At 34.2% G+C, this 12,448-nt stretch overlaps 1 protein-coding gene across 3 annotated transcripts in view; it reads left to right on the forward strand.

Moving 5' to 3' along the window:
* LOC143668935 (uncharacterized) overlaps nucleotides 1-12,448 on the forward strand; it is a 272,166-nt gene that overhangs the window by 35,699 nt on the left and 224,019 nt on the right. For all 3 annotated transcript variants that reach the window (XM_077143557.1, XM_077143558.1, XM_077143559.1), the window contains exon 2: nucleotides 10,593-10,679. The gene's annotated coding sequence lies outside the window, so the exon portion shown is untranslated. The remainder of the gene's footprint in view (nucleotides 1-10,592; nucleotides 10,680-12,448) is intronic.

Consider the following 12,448-nt stretch of genomic DNA (forward strand, 5'->3'; position numbering starts at 1 on the left):
GGTGCTGTTGATAATATGGGATAGGAGGATGGAACCGGTTAATATTCTAGAGAGCCTGGTCCCCGATTTCAGGACTTATGTGGCCTTGGAACCCATCTGGAGGTTGTAGTTTTCTGGAAAGTACTCTTAACTATGTGAAATTTTTGTAGAACCTCAGACAGAGCCCTAGGTATTCTTTAGGGTTAACAGGAATGGTTTGAGTTGGGATTTGGTAAACTGTGGTAATTAGCAATAGCTAAAGTTTGTGTAAGAGCAGCCTCCAGAATAGCCTCTCAACTATATCTGAACTCTCTTAGCCACGGATACCTTATTTTGCTGCATTTTTCCCCCCGTTTCTGACCACTGCTTTCTTTATTTATTGTCCTAACACCATTTGTTGAATCCATTCCTCCAGATTTGTAATGCCCCTCTATCATATAACAAATTTCCATATATACAAAAGGTAGTGTCTAAGCTCTGTTTTTCCAGTGTAATCTGCACTATTCCTTTGACTTACTTGTCTATTTCTACCCTATTCTTGCTTGGTTTTAGATGCTATAATTTTATAAAATTTAATAAAAGTCTTAAGGGTTGATTGGGTCTCCTTTTGCTTCTTCAAAATATCTTATGTATTCCTGGTCCTTTATTTTTTGTTTAAAATTTTTATTATGGAAATATATTATTATATTAAAAAGTGTATAAAATTTATGTGAAATATAAAGATAAAGAATAAATAGAACCACTATGAACCATTTATGCAAGTCAAGAAATAAAATGTTGGGTGCGTATTACCCTCGTTGTGCCCCTCTTCCCAACACAGCCTTCCTCCCATGGTAAAAGGATCATAATTTTTGAGTTTGTCATTCCCTTGTTTTTCTTTATAGTTTTCCTGTCTGTAAGAATAATGTATAATAATTTTGTTTTATCTGATTTTGGAATTTATACAATGGACATATATTTTATACAGTCTTCTATGACTTTGTTTCTTTTTTTCAGTGTTATGTTTTTGAGATTCACCTATGTTGATGTAAAAAGGTGTAGTTCATTTATTTTCACCACTGTACACTATTCCATTGTGTGAGTATTACAAATTATTTTCCCACTCTACTCTTGATTGATATTTGAGCCAATTCAAGTTTTGCTATTACAAGCAATTCTACAAACATTCTTGTACATATATTCTGGTATATGCATACAAGAGTTTCTTTAAAGTCTATTCTTACTAATTGAATTGCTGAATCACAAGGTAGGAACATACTCAAATTTATTAGGTAACATCAAACTGTTTGCCAAGGTAGTTGAAACAATTTATACATCTGTGAGCAATAGTTGGGAGTTTTAGTTGCTCTACATTTTTCCAACACTGTGTTGTCTGATTTTTAATGTTTTTTCTCAGTCTGTAAGCATAAAATAATATTACATTATGGTTAATTTGCATTTCTCTGATTACCAATGAGACTGAACAAAGACACACACATATAAATATTGTTGTTTTTTTCTCTTCTATGAAGTGCCTGTCCAAGTCTTTTTGAATTTTGTCTTTTGTTCCTTGACTCATAGGAGATTTTTATATAGTCTAGATATGTTTTTTATTCTTTTTTAGTTGCATGTTTTACAGGTATCTTGTCCTAGCCTAAAGCTTATGTTTTCATTCTACAATAACTTTTAATGATCAAAATCTTCCATTTTAATGTAGCTAAATTTATCAATATTTTCCTTTATACATTGTACTTTTTGTTTCTTGTTTAAGAAATATTTCTTATGCCTAGGTCATAAAGGTACTGTCTTATATTTTCTAAGTTTCATGTTTTGTCTTTCACACTGAAGTATTGAATAAACCAGTAACTGTTTTTTAGTTGTTGTTGTTTTTTGGTAGGTGTAGAGTATGAGGTAGGAAATCTAATATAGGCAAATCTCAGTAATATTGTGGTTCCTAACCACTGCAAAAAGGCAAATATCACAATAAATCAAATCACATGAAATTTGGGGGTTCAGTGCATAGAATTATGGTCACAGTATACTGCAGTCTATTAAGTGTGTACTAGCATTATGCCTAAAAAAACAGTGTACATACTTTAATTTAAAAGTACTTTATTGCTAAAAAATGCTAAACATTATGTGAACTTTCATCAAGTCATAATATTTTTTTCTGGTGGAGAGTCTTGCCTTGATGTGGATGGCTGCTCACTGATGAGAAGTGGTTGCTGAGGTTGGGGTGGCTGTAGCAATTTCTTAAAATAAGACAACAATGAAGTTTGATGCATTGATGGACTCTTCCTTTCATGAAAGTTTTTTCTGAAGCATGTGATGTTGTTTGATAGCATTTTACACGCACTAGAACTTCTTTGAAAACTGGAGTCATTCCTTTCAAACTCTGCCTCTGCTTTAACCCCTAAGTAATATTCTAAATTCTTTGTTGTCATTTCAGCAATGTTCAGAGCATTTTCACCAGGAGTAGATTCTGTCACAAGAGACAACTTTCTTTGCTCATCCACAAGAAGCAATTCCTTATCTGTTCAAGTTTTATCATGCGATTGCAGCAATTCACATCTTCAGACTCCACTTCTAATTCTAGTTATCTTGCTATTTCCACCACATTTGCAGCTGCATCTCCACTGAAGTTTCACATCCTTCAAAGTCAGTCATGAAAGTTGGAATCAATTTTTTCCAAATGCTGTTTAATGCTGATATTTTGACCTCCTCCCATGAATCATGAATGTTCTTTAATGGCCTATAGAGTGGTGAATTCTTTCCAGAAGCTTTTCCATTTTCTTTGCCCAGATCCAACAGAGGAGTCACTGTATATGACAGCTAAAGTCTTACAAACTACATCTCTTAAATAATAAGACTTGAAAGTTGAAATGACTCCTTGCTCTAGGGGCTGCAGAATGGATGTGGTGTTAGTAGGCATGAAAACTACATTAATCTCACTGCACATCTCCATCAGAGCTATTGGATGACCAGGTACATTGTCAATGAGCAGTAATATTTTGAAAGGAATCTTTCTGAATTGTAGGTATCAACAGCAGGCTTAAAATATTCAGTAAACCATATTGTAAGCTATTATCCAGACTTTGTTGTTCTTTCTATAGAGCAGAGGCAGAGTAGATTTAGCATAACCCTTAAAGGACCTAGGATTTTCAGAATGGTAAATAAGCATCGACTTCACCTTAAAGTCACCAGCTGCATTAGCCCCTAACAGAAGTGTCAATCTGTTTTTTGAAGCTTTGAAGCCAGCCATTGACTTTTCCTTTCTAACTATGAAGATTCTGCAAGGCATCTTCTTCCAATCTAAGGCTGTTTCATCTACATTGAAAAATCTGTTGTTTAGTGTAGGCACCTTGACCAAGTATCTTAGGTAGATCTTTGGGATAACTTGCTGCAGCTTCTACATTAGAACTTGAAGCTTCACCTTGAACTTTTATGTTATGGAGATGGTTTCTTTCCTAAACCTTATGAACCAACCTATTCTAGCTTCACGTTTTTCTTCTGCAGCTTCCTCATCTCTATTGGCTTTGATAGAGTTGGGAACTTGTTCTGCTTTAGGCTTTAGCTAAAGGGAATGCTGTGACTGGTTTGATTTTCTATCTGGACCACTAAAACTTTTTCCATATCAGCAATAAGGTTATTTCACTTTCTTAACATTCATGTTCACTGGAGTAGCACTTTGTATTTCCTATAAGAACTTTTCCTTTGCACCTATAACTTAGCCAGATTTGGTGTAGAGACCTTTTGACCTTTTCAGCCTTCAACATGTCTTCTTCACTAAGCCTACCCATTTTTAGTTCTTCATTTCAAGTGATAGGCATGCAACTCTTCCTCTCACTTGAACACTTAGAGGCCATTGTAGCGTTGTAAATTGTCCTGATTTTAATTATTGTTGTTTCTCAGGAAGAGGGAGGTTCAAGGAGAGGGAGAGAGATGGGGAAACAGCTGGTTGATGGAGCAGTCAGGGCATGCACTATGTTTATCAATTAAGTTCGCTGTCTTATATGGGCATTGTTCATGGACCCCAATATAATTACATAGCAACATCAAAGATAACAAATCACAGATCCCCATAACATATATAATAACAATAAAAAAGTTTGAAATATTGCAAGAATCACCAAAATGTGAAAGAGACACAAAGTGAGAACATGCTGTTGGGAAAAACTGGTACCCATAGATTTGCTTGACGCAGGGTTGCTGCAAACCTTCAATTTGTAAAAAATACAATATCTAAAAAAATGCAATAAAACTAGATATACCTATTACATGGTTTTCCATAGGAGCAAGTAAAATGCTTAATGCTGTTTAAAAAGCTCCTCCTTTTCCCACTGATCTAAGATGACAAATCTGCTATAAATCATGTTTCCATTTTTGAACAGGTTTGTTTTTGGACTATATATTCTGCTCCATTAATCTAGTTGCCTATCCATATATTCATACTAAAAGGTCTTAATTAAGTAGGTTTTTAATAAGTCCTGCAATCCATTAGATTAAGACTTCTCCCCCAATTGGACATATTTGGGGGCTTTTGATTATATAAGTAAACTGGAAAGTCAACTCATAATTTCAACAGTAACAACAACAAATTCTGTTGGATTTGGATTGAGTCCCTATGGATTAATTTTGGGAGACTATACATCTTCATGCCATTGAGTCTATCCATGAATACTTTTCAATTTACTTAATAATCATTTTTCTCAATAAAATGTTATGGATTTATCCATAAAGGATGCCTGCACATTTGGTTGGATTTATTCTTAAGGACAATTTATTTTTTGTTGCTATTATGCATGTTTTTAAAATGATAGGCTTTGATTGTTGCAGGTGTAAAGATTTGCAGTTGAATTTTGTGTATTGATTTTTTCCACCAAAATTGTTTATGCTACTATTAATTCAAAAAGTTATGTGCAGATACTTTTGGATTTTCTTTTAAAATAGCAGTAATCAGTAAATAATAAGTTTTGTTTTTGTTTTTTACTTTTTATTATTCATCTTGCTACACTAATTAGTATATCTACTGAATTTTGCAATGAAATGGTATTTGCAGATATCTTTAGATTGCCTCTCACACTTTAGTATTAAATACAATATGTGCCTGATAATTTTGGTAACATACCTTTATCATATTTAGAAAGTTCCCTTTTACTTCTTGTTGGCTAAGAGTTTTCTCTTTCTCCTTCTTCTAGTAGTCAGAAAAAAATGTTGAATTTTATCACTTTTTTATGCATCTACTAAAATAATTTAAAGTTTTAGCTATTTTAATCTAGGAATGTGATGAATTACAATAATCAATTTTCTAACATGAAACTTATCTGGTATTCCTGAGATAATCCTAAATTGATCATGTTATATTTTGGTTAATAATATTTAGTTTATGATTTTTGAGTCAATATTCACAAGTGAGATTGCCTGATATTTTCATGTTATTTAGTGTGCATGTCTAATTTCAGTATCAAGGTTATGTAGCCTCATAACATGAGTTGGGAGAGATTCTCTCTTTTTATTTCTTGTGAGAGTTTGCATAATAGAACTGCGTTTTCCTTTGTCTGTTTGGTAGATAGGACAGGTATAGCCATCAAGGTCTGGTTGTTCTATTTCTGTGACAAATTTTAGCTATGAGTTACATATATTTCTTTAATGACAATTAGACTGTGAATATATTTCTCTTCTGTTATTTTTGGTAAGATATATTTTTAAGGGAGATACTCACTTCATCTAGTTTTCACATAATTATTTCTTTTCTATCTTTTCATAATTTCATAATTCTATCTTTTCTAAGTCTTTTATTCTCTTATTATCTGTTCAAACTGTGCAGCTTCTGAAATTATATACCTTAATGTAGTTTAAAAATCTATATTTTACCATGATTACTCTTGCCAATGGTTTGGTAATGATTTTTTTTCAAAGAACCAACCTTGGAAGTTTATCTTCTATGTAGTATATATTTTGTCTGCATCATTAATTGCCTACTTCTTCCTACATTCTTTCAGCTTATTCTATGGTCCTTTTACATTATCATATTTAAGACTGTCCATTTCCCACTAATCAAAGCTTTATAACCACATCCCATGACTTTTCATTTATAGAATGTTTGTATTGGATCTTAAGTATTTTCAATTTCATTATGCATTTTCCTTCTACCCACAGGTTATTTAGAAGAGTATTTTCGATTTCCAAACACATACTGTTTCCTTCATTATCTTTCTTTTTACAAAATATTAAGACACTTGTGCTGTCATCAGGAATATATTATATGTGATACAAGTTCCATAACATTTCTGTTGAGGCTGGCTTTGTGGCCTACTACATAGTTCAGTTTTCTATATTATAGATGTGCCATGTGTGTTCTATAAAGAATGTGCTTTCTTTGAATTTAGAGTGCAGCCTCATATATCCATTAGCTTAAGATTGTCAATTATATTGTTCATATCTTCTGTGCATTTACTGATATTTAATAGAGAGGTACCTAAAACTCTCACTATGTTTCTGAATTTGATAATTTTAACTTTATATAGTCTGAAGGTATATTATTAGGACTCATACAAAAAGAAGTTTAGATGTATTATATGTTCCTGATTAATTGATCCTCTTACCAATATTTAGCTACTTTCTTATCTCTATTAATGTGTTTTACTTCAAAGTCTGTTTTGCTTGGTTAATATGGTAATGTCAGCTTTCATTTAACTAGTATTTGTTTGATATACCTTTTTTATTATTGGGCCTTTTGTTTTCCTGTGTCCTTTGATGTGTTTTTATAAGCAGCATATAAATTTTGAGTTCTAGTCCTGGCCTTCTTGCTTTTGATTTGGAGAATATAGTCCATTTATATTTATCATAACTATGAATGTATTGGATTTGTTTATACCATCTTTTGGTATAGCAAGTCTCAGGAGAGAGTTAGAAACATCTGAAACAGAAAAAGAGTTTTAATTTTCTTATTAACTGTATTATTTTTGAATGAAAAAATACTCATATATAGTCTAAAAAGTACATATGTTGAAACATGAGTTAAAACACGAGTCAATTTAATTGAAGATTGATCAATATAGATTATTCAGTTTGAAAATCAGAAAGGAAAAAAATAGAAAAAAGTCATTGAGGGACAGTTTTGCTTCTTTGTAAAGGTTGATGGATCCTCATCAAAAATTTGGCTTGGATGTCAAGACTGATGAAGCTACACATACACCAAGGGGATAAGAAGAGATTTCTTACATACATAATGGGGCTGGCAATAGCAGGGCAGGCCTCCAAAGCTGATCAGAAAAAGACTTGAGAGAGCAAGGAAAGGAGACTTGTTTGGGCAATTTTGTTTTGGAGATACAGTTGGGGTGAGCATTCTTGCATGCTGGCATGGGCTTCTTGAATGTCCTGCCAGTGCCCAAGGAGGTAGTAAACAAGTATTCTCATTTATCTGCATAGATGTAGGTCATAAAGAAAGGGGAAGGAATTAGGATTAAAATTTGTCAGCAGTCAAAAAGCATTAAAAAAAATAGAGCCAGACATTATTAAAATCCTGATGCTCGTTGATAGAGATGTACCGTGTTTTCATTCAATTGAATTTGAACTTGTTTAAGTAATCTATTGCAGTACACTATGAGGCTAAAGCCTCAGGCCAGTAAGAAAGGTAAATGTTCCCTTGAATGCCTTGTTTAGGATCCTAGTATTGTATATTCTGAGATGTCAATGAGTGCCGTGTTAACCATCAGTATTTTCTGGAACTCTAAAAGAATAAGAAATTTCCTGGTGGGACCTTATATTGTGGCTTTAGTATATGTAGAGATGTATATGACCTTGTTTTATATTTTGGTATCTGTGAGAAAAGGTATTACTAGAATTGTTGCTGTTACGTTGGCTGGATCAGACAGCCAAGTCATTAGCAATGACGTAAGAATCTGTAAAAGTGTTTTGAAGGGACTGATTCTTGGCCAGGGAATCCAGTGCTAAGAGGACTGTCTGAAGTTTGATTAATTGTGCTGACCTGTAGGTAGTATCCTTTATCAGGGGCATCCTAGTTAAGAGATAAAAAGTACTAACTTTTCACTGAGATCCATCGCATGTGATGGTGGTGATGCTGTATGTAAAATGAACAACTCCCAATTGATTTTAATGGGCTCTCCAGATAACCAAGTGATTTCGGAGAAGGATCACTTCCTTCTGCATTACGGCATCTGGCAAGGTACTGATGACAGGGGCCCCCTTTTTCCTTCAGATGGCATACACCAGAGAGCCCAGTTTGAATCCAATAAGTAAGTCTGGGCTAGGACATTGAGACTTTAGAGAGGGCCCCAGTTCCATACTTCTATCCCTAAAGGTCAATCGGTTATCAAAACTTTTGACTTATGTTGGCTAAATTTATAGCAGAGGCTCAGGAGGATTCAATAATGTAATACTGTGCAGCACAACTGAAAGTACATAGCAGCTCAGGGTGCACACTTTTCACTGGGCAGCAGAGCCTCTTAGTGAGCCAAAGCAAGAGAAGATCTTTTTTCTACATACTTCTTACAGCACTATTCTACAAAGGCTGCATGAATCCTTCACTCAAAATTTGGTTTGCATGTCAAGACTGGTGATGCCACACACACACCAAGAGGGTAGGAAAAAATTTACTACTCACCAAACAAGGCTGTCTAGAGATAGCAGGACAGGGTACCCAAGCTGTTATGAAAGTGCTTGAGAGAGCAAGGAAAGGTAACTGGCTTGGCTTTTCTTTTTTATTGTGAAAAAAAACCCCAACATATATACAAAAAAAAGCAGTGAATTTCAAAGAACACCACAACAATGAGTTGTAGAACAGATTTCAGAGTTTTGGTATGGGCTATATTTCCACAATTTTAGGTTTTTCCTTCTAGCTACTCCAAGACACTGGAGACTAATGATTCAGCAGCTGTCATACTCATTGGTTAAATCCTATCTTCTCTGTTATAACTCCACATTCTCTTTTGAGCCTTCTCCCGATCTTTAGAGGTTTGGGGCTATATCTATTCTAACTTTTTCATTTTTGAAAGGAGTGTTGACAGTGTGGGATAGGGGTATGGAACTAGTTGATATTCTTGGAGAGGCTGGCTCCTCTGGGTTTCAGGATTTATCTGGTTTAGGAATCCATTTGGAGATTGTAGGTTTCTGGAAGGTAATCATAGTGCAGGGGACCTTTGTAGACTCTTAGATAGAGCCCTAGGTGTTCTTTAGTGTTTGCAGAAATTGTTTTGGTTAGGGTTGACAAACCATGGCAAATAACAATATTTAGCTGAAGCTTATGCAAGGGTAGCCTCCAGAGTAGCCTCTTGACTCTATTTGAACACTCTCAATCACTGATACCTTATTTTGTTACGATTATTTTCCCATTTTGGTCAGGGGGCATTGGTAATCCCATGGTGCCAGGGCCAGGCTCATCCCTGGGAGTAATATCCCATGTTGCCAGGGAGACATTCACCCTTGGATGTCATGTCCCATGTAGGAGGGAGGATAAATTTCACTTGCAGAGCTGGGCATAGAGAGAGATGTCACATCTGAGTAATGAATGAGGTCCTCTGGAAGTAATTTTTAGGCATAATTATAGGTAGGCTTAGCTTTTCTGCTACATAAATAAGCTTCACAAGAGCAAACCTCAATATCAAGGATTTGACTATTGACTCAGGAGTCCCTAATGTTTTGAGACATTATCAAGGGTTTCCCCAGTGGTAAAGTTTAATAGTTCCATATTTTTTAATCCTGTCCCTCAGGAGACTTTGCCAATACTTCATGGTTATCTGCTAAACATACTCTGTGATTTAGCTGGGCATTACATTAAGCCATACAGAATTACAACTATCTTGAGTTTTTATTGCAGCTATGTGTGGGACTTGGTTTCCCATGCATGGACACGGGCTTGCATGGTTTGAATCTCCAACCACTGCCCAAAGAGGGAGAACAGAGGCTTTCTTATCAGCTTGCTGTCCTGTGGAGCAGAAGGAGAAAAGGGAGAGGTGGGGCTTAAAAGCTCTAAGCAGTCAAATAGAAAAAAAAAAAAAAAAAAAAAACAGAACCAGAGGCTTATTATAGGGACATTGGGAAAATATCTAAAATGTATGTAATTGGAGTTTAGGAAGGAGCAGCAGAAAAAAAATGTTGGAAGGAACTATGACTGAAAATGCCCAAATGTGCTGCAAGGCCTAAATATACAGATTCAATAAACTCACAATGTATTATAGGCACACAGATAGAAGTCATATGGTGTATCAGTCAGGATCCAATCAATAGAATAAGCTGCATGATAATTTAAGCTTAGTCAGGTTGCTATTTACCACTGTTCTTTCTTTCTTTTTTGGAGCCTTCTTTGGACTAAAGCCACAGGACTATAGGCTTTCTAATCCTATATAGAAATTCACCCATTTGAGCTAGAGTTACTAGAGCTTCCAGAATCTTCACAAACCAGAATAATTTTATTCTTTTTGTTGTTCTTTCTTCCTAATGTTCCAAGATTCCTTCTTTCAACATTTCCTTTCTGTTTCAATAACTTCCTTTTGCTGATCGTATAGGTATACTGATAACAAATGTTCCTTAATCTGAAAATGTCTTTATTTTACCTTAATTCCTGAAATGTATTTTTGATGAATGCAGAATTCTGGTGTGTTCTTTTCTTTCAGAACTTGAAGTGTGTTGTACCACTTCCTTCTGACCTCCATTTTCTCTGATGAGAAATCTGCTGTTGATCAAAGTTTTTCCTTTTTGAGGTAAAGAATCATTTATTTCTTGTGGCTTTCAAGATTTTTTTTCTTTGTCTTTAGTGTTCAGAAGCTTGCTTATGATGTGTCTTGGTGTGTATTTCTTTGGGTTTATCCTATTTGGGGTTTGCTGAGTTTCTTAAATCTGTAGGTTTATGTTTTTTGCCAAATTTGGGAGAATTTCTACAATAATTTTTTTTTATTCCTGTAATATTTTATTTGCTGACCTCTTCGAAACATTACAAAATTCATAACAGCCAATGGAACTTTCCATGCTAAAATGCTGCTCAACAGGACAAATTTCTAATAAAAAATAGAGCACAGTGCCTTCATTTTACTCTTCACATTTCAACATGGGAAAATTACACTTTGGTGGTAAAACTCAGGTGACAAATACAAGATATATATCAACTAATATCATATTTCTGGTTTAATGGAAAACAATAGTTTTGACAGTCATGTTTAACACCTTGGTTAAGTAAGGAGAAAATGGGCAGGGTTATCGCACAGGTATGCAAATATTTAACAGGTCAAATAATCCTTAACCCTGCTGAGAAATCATAGATAGGATATATATAGTAAATATTTTTGTAATAGGGTGATTTCAGTCATTAGTGACCATCATTCAGTTTATGTGTTCAAAGTAATTGTAGTTATTTTTGATCACTGAAAACTGGATTCAAATAAATTATAACTCGGTGAACTAAATACCTTACATTCAAAAATATAGTTTCAATATGGCAAGTTTAAGGTAAAAAAATACTTGTAATTCATAATTACCTTTAGATATAACTGCGCCTATACTATTATACTTAAATAGGTATACTATTATGCATAGTTAATTCCAGTTACCATGTTAAATATTTACTGGTCATCAACAGCACAAATTTTTATGCTCCAAAAGAATTATCAATCCAGTAAAATGGCTACACTTCATTTTCTTTTAAAGACAGAAGAACAAAACTGAAAGAAGATTGGCTCTTTCCTACTGGTATCTTTTTCAAATTATGGATACACATTTACCAAAGAAATAATTATATACTTTGCCTAATATCAAATAATTTGCAAAAAGTTTCTAAGATAGATGCATTTCATGTTCAATTTCCAAAAATAAATAGAGGCTTTCTAACTGACTAAATTAACTAATTTACATTCCTAACTCTCTAAAATAAACATTAAAGAAACAAAGTACAAAAAAAAATGGTCTCTTGGTTTCTGAATAACCCATTTAGTTACATAAAGTATTTTCTATCCCAACACTTCCTCAGATTCAAAGATACTTATTTACTTCCTAAGAACGGAACAGTCTTCACTTCAAAATACACCAATGTTTATAGCAGCGTTATTTACAATTGCAAAGAGATGGAGACAGCCAAAATGTCCATCAACAGAAGAATGGCTAAACAAACTGTGGTATATACATATGATGGAATATTATGCAGCTTTAAGACAAGATAAACTTATGAAGCATGTAATAACATGGATGGACCTAGAGAATATTATGCTGAGTGAGTCCAGCCAAAAACTAAAGGACAAATACTGTATGGTCCCACTGATGTGAAAGGACATTCGAGAATAAACTTGAAATATGTCATTGGTAACAGAGTCCAGCAGGAGTTAGAAACAGGGTAAGATAATGGGTAATTGAAGCTGAAGGGATACAGACTGTGCAACAGGACTAGATACAAAAACTCAAAAGTGGACAGCACAATAATACCTAATTGTAAAGTAATCATGTTAAAACACTGAATGAAGCTGCATCTGAGCTATAGGGTTTG

Source organism: Tamandua tetradactyla, chromosome 25 (genome assembly GCF_023851605.1).
Source record: "Tamandua tetradactyla isolate mTamTet1 chromosome 25, mTamTet1.pri, whole genome shotgun sequence".
In the NCBI taxonomy this organism is placed as follows: Eukaryota; Metazoa; Chordata; class Mammalia; order Pilosa; family Myrmecophagidae; genus Tamandua; species Tamandua tetradactyla.